Source organism: Microcaecilia unicolor, chromosome 9, assembly GCF_901765095.1.
Source record: "Microcaecilia unicolor chromosome 9, aMicUni1.1, whole genome shotgun sequence".
NCBI classification, from domain to species: domain Eukaryota; kingdom Metazoa; phylum Chordata; class Amphibia; order Gymnophiona; family Siphonopidae; genus Microcaecilia; species Microcaecilia unicolor.
Window position 1 is genome coordinate 224,344,948 of NC_044039.1, and position 10,122 is coordinate 224,355,069.

General features: G+C 43.6%; 1 long non-coding RNA gene across 1 annotated transcript; it reads right to left on the minus strand.

Annotated features, from left to right (window-relative positions):
- Window positions 1–8,613: 8,613 nt before the first annotated feature.
- On the minus strand, window positions 8,614–9,608 carry LOC115477325. Its single transcript, XR_003943314.1, has 2 exons — window positions 9,361–9,608; window positions 8,614–9,116 (listed from the first exon to the last, which is right to left on the minus strand). It is a non-coding gene; the product is annotated as an uncharacterized LOC115477325 (long non-coding RNA).
- Window positions 9,609–10,122: the final 514 nt, after the last annotated feature.

The following is a 10,122-nucleotide window of genomic DNA, read 5'->3' on the forward strand; positions in this document are numbered from 1 at the left end:
TTATAAATGACCTAGAGATGGGAATAACTAGTGAGGTAATTAAATTCGCCGATGACACAAAATTATTCAGGGTCGTCAAGTCGCAGGAGGAATGTGAACGATTACAGGAGGACCTTGCGAGACTGAGAGAATGGGCGTGCAAGTGGCAGATGAAGTTCAATGTTGACAAGTGCAAAGTGATGCATGTGGGTAAGAGGAACCCGAATTATAGCTACGTCTTGCAAGGTTCCGCGTTAGGAGTTACGGATCAAGAAAGGGATCTGGGTGTCGTCGTCGATGATACGCTGAAACCTTCTGCTCAGTGTGCTGCTGCGGCTAGGAAAGCGAATAGAATGTTGGGTGTTATTAGGAAGGGTATGGAGTCCAGGTGTGCGGATGTTATAATGCCGTTGTATCGCTCCATGGTGCGACCGCACCTGGAGTATTGTGTTCAGTACTGGTCTCCGTATCTCAAAAAAGATATAGTAGAATTGGAAAAGGTACAGCAAAGGGCGACGAAAATGATAGTGGGGATGGGACGACTTTCCTATGAAGAGAGGCTGAGAAGGCTAGGGCTTTTCAGCTTGGAGAAGAGACGGCTGAGGGGAGATATGATAGAAGTGTATAAAATAATGAGTGGAATGGATCGGGTGGATGTGAAGCGACTGTTCACGCTATCCAAAAATACTAGGACTAGAGGGCATGAGTTGAAGCTACAGTGTGGTAAATTTAAAACGAATCGGAGAAAATTTTTCTTCACCCAACGTGTAATTAGACTCTGGAATTCATTGCTGGAGAACGTGGTACGGGCGGTTAGCTTGACGGAGTTTAAAAAGGGGTTAGATAGATTCCTAAAGGACAAGTCCATAGACCGCTATTAAATGGACTTGGAAAAATTCCGCATTTTTAGGTATAACTTGTCTGGAATGTTTTTACATTTGGGGAGCGTGCCAGGTGCCCTTGACCTGGATTGGCCACTGTCGGTGACAGGATGCTGGGCTAGATGGACCTTTGGTCTTTCCCAGTATGGCACTACTTATGTACTTATAAATAAGGCACCACCTGCAGATTCCTGGTACTGTGGGGAGTTCTCTAAACCTTTGGTTTTTTTACTAAATTCTCTGAATTGGTGCCTGCTTCAGGTCATTTGCTTTTCAGTATGCACATTTCCAGTGTTGTTCAAAGTAAAAATAAATGCATGTTTTAATACTTAAGTACAGCAAGGAAAGGGAAATGGGACTTGATATACCACCTTTCTGAGGTTTTTGCAACTACATTCAAAGCGGTTTACATATATTCAGCTACTTATTTTGTACCAGGGGCAATGGAGGGTTAAGTGACTTGCCCAGAACACCAGCCAGTCAGGTTTTTAGGATATGCACAATGAATATTCATTAGATCAATTTGCATACACTATCTCCTTGGTATACAAATAAATCTCATGCTTATTTATTGTGGATATCTTAACCTGGGGTTCCCCCAGGCCAGGTTTGGGAACCCCTGCTTTAAGTGAAAATGAAAAAAGGTTATTGCCCAATATAAGACTTTTTGAGTAAAAGTACTGCTACTACAGTGACTGTTAATGTTTTTATCCCAACAACTTTATTGCTGTACAAGTCAATCCACTTTGCTTTTAGTAAAACTACATTTTGAAAGTGGCTGTCACTCATTGGGTGCGCTTATGAGTTATTAAACTAGCACGGCGAAGAAGGTGTTTCACAAGTGGCCAACAGTGCCCGCATTTACCTTTGATCATCGGGCTGTAGGATTGTCCGTCTCTCCTCGTCTACAGATGTACTGTCCTCTCAACTTAAAAGGGCGAGTGTGTGGCCTGTTTTGAAAATCTCCCCCCTGGACAACTTACATCCTACATCGTATCAGCCAATCTTTAGCTTGCAAAGCTCCTTGAGTGTGTGATCCTCCACCAACTTCAGGCATATTATGAGGAGCCATTCTCTTCATTCTCAACAGCATGACTTTCTTCCATTTTATGGTGTTGAAGCATTACTGATTGTGTTGTTAGATACCTTATTTAAGGGCCTGGAACCATCTTGTTTCTTTATGCGTGATGTCGCCGAAGGCTTTGATTCTTCTAATCGTGGTATGTTGGTTACATCATTTTAGTTCTGTTGGGCCTGGGTGGGACTGTTTTGCTGACCAGTGCTGCCATTATGCCCGGAAATTCAAAGCCAGGCCACATCTGGGCTTCAGCATTGAATTTCTGGGTTTGTGGAGCCAGATAAAGCATATCCGGTTAAGTGTAATATTCATCATTTAACTGGTTATGGGGCACTGTATACAGATAGGACTGACTTTTATGCAGTTACCTTGGCCAATTAAGTGCTGAACATTGGCAATTAACCAGGCAAGTGCCAACTCTGCCTCAGAACACTTCCAAAATAGCCATTTTTTCGAGATACGCTAACCAGCAATTGGCAGTGACACTAACCAGTTAGCCCCGAACAGGTATTTAAGTGTCCAGAAAACATTTCTGACCAGTTAAAGCGCTTTCAATATTGACCTCTTAGACACTTTGCAAAATCCGATATCCATACTGTAGTTCAAGTGCTTATGGCCTGTGTGGATTATGGAAATATTTCTATTCTTAGCTCTTTGCAGCTGGTTTTGCATGCTCGCTTTGGGCCTTACTCACTCGGACCATATCACCCCAGCTTTGATACGGCTTCACTGGTTGCCTAAAGTATAAATCCCAACTGCAGTTGTGTCTTGATGGTTTACATTCACTTCTTCAGCTGCTTATGTCAGCTGTTGTGTATGTGTTCCCAGTCTATGGACCTTTGGCTCTTTTGCTCGATGGTAGGTTTACTCTCACCCATGCATGAGCCTTTTCTTGATATCTGCCTCTCCTGTGGAACATGCTACTAATCACATTATGGAAATGACGGTGATTCAGCACTCTCTATGCATTTTATTTCAGAACTACTCCCCTTGAGCTAGGCCTCCTCCCACTCGGGACCTCCCAGTTACTCCTCCCAGTGACTCTCTACAGGGATTTATTCTCTATAGTAATCCCAAACTAATAGGAGATTACGATTAGACTAGTCTTCATTGTGGATTTTTGCCTCACGGTTATATCTTGCTTCGCTTCGTGTGGGGACCCTTAGCTTTCTCTTATATACCAAACTATTACTTAGTAAAAGTAACTAGTTGTTGTAGTTTAGTTACTATACAACACTGGAACACTTACTTTGCAACCCCCTTCCTTTCCCCCCCACAACGATCATCACTCCAAGGCCACCCTTTCCAGAACAATCTTGGTAAATAAGCTATTTGAAAACTGCCCACTCTGCCTAATGATAAAGAAAAGTACCTGCCGTTTGATTGTGTGGCTGTTAAACTGTGGCAGCTATTGGTGCCCCACTGCAACCACTGTCCTAGGTGGTTGTCTAGGCTTCTCTAATGGGCCAGTCCTATGAGAGAAGATGTTGGAAACACATGAGAAAGGAGTGTGGATGTGAGAAGCAGGTCAAGGAGGAGAGAGAAGTGAGATAGGTCAAGAAGAAGGAGTAAGAGAGGGGGGTGTGGAAGTGAGAGAGTAGTCAGGGTAGACTGGTGAGGGAGAGGAAACAAAAGGTGAGAGAGGGCAGACTGGTGGGGAAGTGAGGGAGAGAGGTCAGGGGGCAGACGGGGAAGTGAAAGGGGGCAGACTGGTGGAGGAGAGAGAAGTGAGATAGGTCAGGGAGAAGGAGTGAGGGGGTGGAAGTGAGAGAGCGGTCAGGGTAGACTGGTGAGGGAGAGGAAACAAAAGGTGAGAGGGCAGACTGGTGAGGGAGAGAGGTCAGGGGGCAGACTGGTGGAGGAGAGAGAGAAGTGAGATAGGTCAGGGAGAAGGAGTGAGGGGGTGGAAGTGAGAGAGCGGTCAGGGTAGACTGGTAAGGGAGAAGGAGCAAAAGGTGAGAGGGCAGACTGGTGGAGAAGTGAGAGAGTTCAGGGGGCAGACTAGTGGGGAAGTTAGGTGATGGAGAAGATTATGGGGTGGGGGAGATAAGTGTCTGGTACAGACTTTGACCTAATGCATGTTCTATTGTATTCTGCTCCCTATGTTTATTAGTCCCCAATTCCTGATATTAGATTCTAAGCGACATACAAATATTATGACTGATGCATACACCACACACACTATCCCAATTTACACCCTCTTCCCACTCCCTACCTCTACCACCTTCCTCCCTTACCCATCTTATTTACCCACTTTTTATTGTCCACCTCTTTATATACTACTAGTAAAAAAAAAAAGGCCCGTTTCAGAAAGCAATGAAACGGGCGCTAGCAAGGTTTTCCTGCTCCCCGCTCCCACGTGCTGCAGCGCGCGCACAAGCTTCTCGCCTACCTGACAATGTCCCATGGTATCGGCTGCAGGAGAGGACGCAGACCGTTGGCCCTCGCTGGCGCTCCTTTCGGATTCCTGGGCAGGACACATTGGACACTCGCGGCTCCTCCCCTGTCCCTGAAGTTTCCCTACTCCTCCACCTCCACATTGGACACTCACGGCTCCTCCCCTCTCCCTGACGTTTCCCTACTCCACCTCCACATTGGACACTCGCGGCTCCTCCCCTCTCCCTGACGTTTCCCTACTCCACCTCCACATTGGACACTCGCGGCTCCTCCCCTCTCCCTGACGTTTCCCTACTCCACCTCCACATTGGACACTCGTGGCTCCTCCCCTCTCCCTGACGTCACAATCTACTCCATGAAGGACACCACCACCGGAAGCCACCAGGCAGCCTCAGAACGTTGGAGGTGAGCTTTATTATATAGGATATTCAGCTGTTTTATCCATTTTGTGATATCTTGTAAACCTGTTATATTTGTAAGCCGCATTGACTTACTAATAAGTGGGAAAGTGCAGGGTATAAATGTTACAATACACCAGGAGTCAGATAACAAAACAATATTTAATTAAACAAGAATTTGCAAAGTAAAATGTTTTCATAACCTGAAAAAAACACAAGTATGAGGAAATTTGTCTTAAATGAAGAGGGAAATCATTCCAAAGCTTGGTTGCTTGGAATTGGAAAGTGGAGTCAAGAATTCTTTTAAATCAAATTTCCTCTACTAGATGGAAGTTTTGAGTAAACAACGATGCCAGTTCCATGAACGTTTCGATGCAAGTAATGCCAAGGAGTGTGAAAAGTATTATATTAAAAAAAAATTATACAAGCCACTTTAATGGAAACCTGAGCTTGAATTGGCAGCCAATATAAACTCATCAATACAGGAGTAATTCTGTCATATTTCCTTGCTCTGAAAATCAGTCAGGCAGCCGCATTTTGTGAGACTTCACAAATACAAAGCATTACAGTAGTCGATATGAGGTCAAAATCAGCCATTGCAATTTAAAACGATCCTCAAGTAAGATCTAACAAAGCGTAGATACCTCAATTTAAAAAAAAAAAAGTTTCAATTTTTTATTCTGGCTTCATAGAGCAGAATCTAAAATAATCCCTCCTAGATGCTCTATCAACTGAAATTTTAAGTTGTAAGCACTTGGTTTCAGTCAGTGCACATTATCTCCATTTTTTCACTGATGAACTGTCTTGTTAACAAAAATCTTGAATTTGATTTTCAGCATTACTTATTCTGTTGCTTCTCGCCCAGTATGAGGATTCACATTATTCTTGTCTTACATAATGATGGCCATGGAAATCAGGGTATAAGAGAAATTCAGCAGAAACCTGAGCTTGAGATATACAGCAATGTATAAGAAAGAGAATATAGAAAATTTCACTGATCTAAAAACCGTATCTTAAAAACTTCAGTGAAAAATTAAGTAATAAAATTAATAAATAGACCACATAATCACATTTCTGTGCTGTTTGGTAAGTCTGAGGGTATGAAGACAGATTCATGACTGGCCTGACACGTCATTATCTAAGCAAAATAACATTCAGGACATCTGAAATTACTGCCATAATATGACAACACACAAGTGATTGTCTAAAGGTCAACATGTAGTCAAACACCACAACGATATGAAAAGTGATCAGCCAGATTGAAAGCCACTACTGGTTTCCCCACCCCCAGTTCAGCATCCCGACCTCGGTCTGTGCTGCTTATTAGACCATTCAGGACTATCGGAGTTTTCTTGGTACTGGGGAAGCTGGTTTTACACCATCAGCAAGCGAGGCATTCACTATGTGGCTAGACTTTGGCCCCAGCTGCTCTGATAAATCACTAAGGACAAGGTCAGAGGCCTTACATTTTCCAAGTTCTAAATCTTTGCAACCTGTACAATTAAGAAGTTGTACTAAGTGCTTCCTAACACATCCCACCCAGCTGCCTCCCCAGAACCCTAAATCCTGCCTGAAATTGTGATACATTTGATTGAAAAAAAAAAAGTACACAAATTTATGGCAGGCTTCAGTACTCAGGAAAAGATCAGATTTTGGAAGGGGGTAAGGAAACAGTGTACAAGACTCAACACAAACCAGTACAGTTCCTTAGAAGTAGGCTGAGCCACCTTGATATTAATATGAAAAAAGTTTTTTTTTTTTTTTTTTTTTTTGCCAGGCTCTCTCTAGCTTGTAAATCTTCTCCAGCTTAGTTGAGGAACTATACGTGATTTTTAGTGAAGCTACATTCTAATGTTTAACACAGGTACATCCCATTGCTCAAAAACCAGTCGATGGCTGCAGGACAGCGAGGGGAATCCATGTAATCCTGAAAATCCAAGGATTTAGCTTAGTAGCACCTCAAGGTGTATGGCCTAATGGTTAATGCAGCAGGCTTTGATCCTGGCAACTTGGGTTCAATTCCCACTGAGGCTCCTTGTGACCTTGGGTAAGTCACTTAAGCCTCCATTGCCCCAGGTACTGTGAGCCCTGTAGGGACAGAGAAAGTACCTACATATAATGTGCTATAGAAATGATTATTGATTGAAACCCCCACTAAGAACATTTAAGACTGTAACAGGGCTCTCAGGTAGCAAAAGCCCACAGGTGCATAAGTTCAGAGAGTTAATGCTGGTAGAAACTTGTGAATGTAAACACAGAAGTATCACTCCTGACCCCAGGAATACCTACATAGATATTGTAGGAAAGTAGATGCTGTGTTTTGTGATTGTCTATTTTATGTGTATCTGTGCTGGGGCAATTTTATAAGTGCACATGTGAGCACACACAATGCTGTCATACAAGCTAAATTATGTATATATAAAGTTATCTCCTAAATGGTGAGCTGAACAATGTAAATACATTCATTCATTCATTCAAACATTTCTATACCACACAATCCAAAAGTTCTCAGTGGTTCACAACATATAACCATCTAATAACAAAAATAAAAACCAACATTCTAGTATCTTCTGCCATCTTGATTTTTTTAACCATCTTCTACTCCATACGCATGTATATAAAGAGGTGGGTCTTTTAACTCCTGTCTGAACTGCGGACATAATATCCAGGGGGAAAAATAAATCCAGCATATGGCCTACTAAAAGTGTAGGTACTGTCTTCCTCTGAGAAAGTCCTGCATCTCTGCATGAACTCCTCACCTCCTTCCTCCAAGGGCATTTTATTTTGATTTATTTTATTTATTGCATTTGTATTCCACATTTTCCCACCTTTTTGCAGGCTCAATGTGGCTTACAATGTGATGTGATTAGTAGATGGTAGATTAGGAGATAGTAGTTAGTGTTACATGGAAAGTAGTATTGAAATGTACACAATTAAAATAAAGTAAAACATTACTGATAATAGGTAAGGTGGAGGATAGTGAATGAGCTCAAAGAGGTTCTATTTGTATAAATAGATCCATGGAGACGGGAGATGTGGTCCCTCCCCACGAAAATTATGAGAGAAGTGGCAAATTACAGGTCATTAAGCCTTACTTCAGTGGTAGGAAAAACAGGGAGGTACTGCTGAAGGAAGAGATAGTACAGTTGCTCAAATCTAATGGCTTACAAGATCCAAGACAACGTGCTTTTACCAAAGGAAAATCGTGTCAAACAAATGGATCAAGGACATGCACTAGGTGTGGTCTATTTGGACTTCAGCAAAGCCGTTGACACGGTTCCTCATTGGAAGCTTCTGCACAAACTGAATGGGCTGAAGTTAGGACCCAAAGTGATGAACTGGATTAGAAACTGGTTGACTGACAGATGCCAAAGGGTGGTTGTGAATGGAATTCACTTGGAGAAAAGAAAGATGAGTAGCAGACTGCCCCAAGGATCAGAACTGAGGCAGATTCTATCCAATATAATTGTGAGCAACACTGCTGAAGGGTTAGAAAGGAAAGTTTGCCTTTTTCCAGATGACACAAAGATTTGCAAAAGCATCACACCTTCTGCTCAGGGACCGTATCGCCCAACATCCTTAAGCCACTTTTCTCCTCCTCTCCAGTTACACATCTCCTCTCTTCCCTACCACCTTTTCTCTCCCTCTGGCCAGTTCATATCTACCTCAACACCCCCCAAGCCACTTCTGCAATCTCTTCTCCTCCCTTGCAAAATTGCCTCTGCAATTACCACCCTCTCCTTTATTTGAGCTCATTTAATTGCTCCGCCCCCTCTTTTCATTCTCCAAATAATTCTTCCAGAGTTTTTATTTCACATTTTGATTACTCATTTCTAGCTAGTTTCTTTTTTTTTTTTCAAATTATATGTTAGTGCAGCGCATTATAACTAGATGTAAAGTAATTAATTTTTGTTCATTTAATCTATCACAAAACAGCTAAAAGCCATTCTATGTGGAAGCAGCCCCTTCTCTCATCAATTCCAGTTGCTCCGTGAAACATCTAGGAATCGGCATTGCCCTGATGAGACATTTGCCTTATCCACACTGAGATAATTGAAATCTCTGGCTATTGTGTTTTCCAGGTTTTGCAGCCTGTCTAAACTCTGTTAGTATTTCACAATCTATTTTGCAATCCTAGCCATGTGGACAGCAGTACATCCCCCCTCTCGCTCTCTAGACTGCTGTGTGCTGCCACCACCGCTTGTATGAACTCTGTCATTTTCATACAGTTCCCCACTGATTATCTTTTTTCCACCAGGCCTCTGAACTTCCCATTGCGTTAATTGCAGGCATTAACTGAGCTGGATCTGTCTGTCAAGCTAAACAAAAAGACTTGGGGAGATCACCAATAACGGTAACTATTTAGATCACAGCAGTGTGTTTCTTGTAGCAAAAAAAGTGCCTGTACTCAAATGTCAGGCCACCCTTCAGGGATGAGGTGATCACTGAGGGACTCGCCCCACAATAGCCAGGACCCCTGCAGCCAGTCACAGAATCTATGACAAGGCAGAATTGGTGTGTAGAACCTGAGCTCTTTCATTAAAACTTGGGGACTATGGGCTAATTTCAGCACACAATGGAAAAGGTGCCGGTACTCGGTACCCCCTCAAAAAAAGCCCTGGATCACAGTGTAATCACACAATGAAACTATCCTGATAAATCAGCTCGTGAGTAGATTGTAGAACAGGGCTGGAACTTTTCCCAGCAAATCAGTGTTGTTATCAAGTTTTTGGTTCTTCAAAAGGATAACACCCAACTACTGTTAATCCTTCCACATATACTGCACCAAACCTTCTTGCAAACTGTACTGTTTTGATCTAACTGCAAAATCAGTACCACTTTCTGACAGGGGCGTAGCCAGACCTTGCCAGGAGGGGGGGGGCCAGAGCCCGAGGTGGGGGGCACTGTTAAGCCGCCTCCCCCCTCCAGCAACCCCCCCCCCCCCCCCCCCCCCGCTCGATCGCGCCGACACACTTAAACCCCCCTCCCGCTACCAACCCTCCCCCGCCGTTGCCGCCCGCCCCATGAAGTACCTTGTTTGCTGGCGGGGATCCCCAAACCCCGCCAGCCAAGGGTGTTCTTCAGCGCCGGAGTTAGTAGACTCCGGCGCCTTCATTCAAGGAAGTTCGTCTGACACCTTTACGTCCTGCACGGGGCAGGACGTAAGGCATCAAAACCAGCTGATCCTTCAGATGAACTTCCTTGAATGAAGGCCGGCGCTGAAGAACACTCTTGGCTGGCAGGGTTTGGGGATCCCCGCCAGCAAACAAGGTAAATCATGTGCAGATGCTGGTATCATGGAGAGTAGTGTTTTCGTTACCATCAGGGGGAAGTCTTCAGCTGGTGGAGCTTGGGATTCCCATCAGCTACCACTAAACGTGTGCTACTG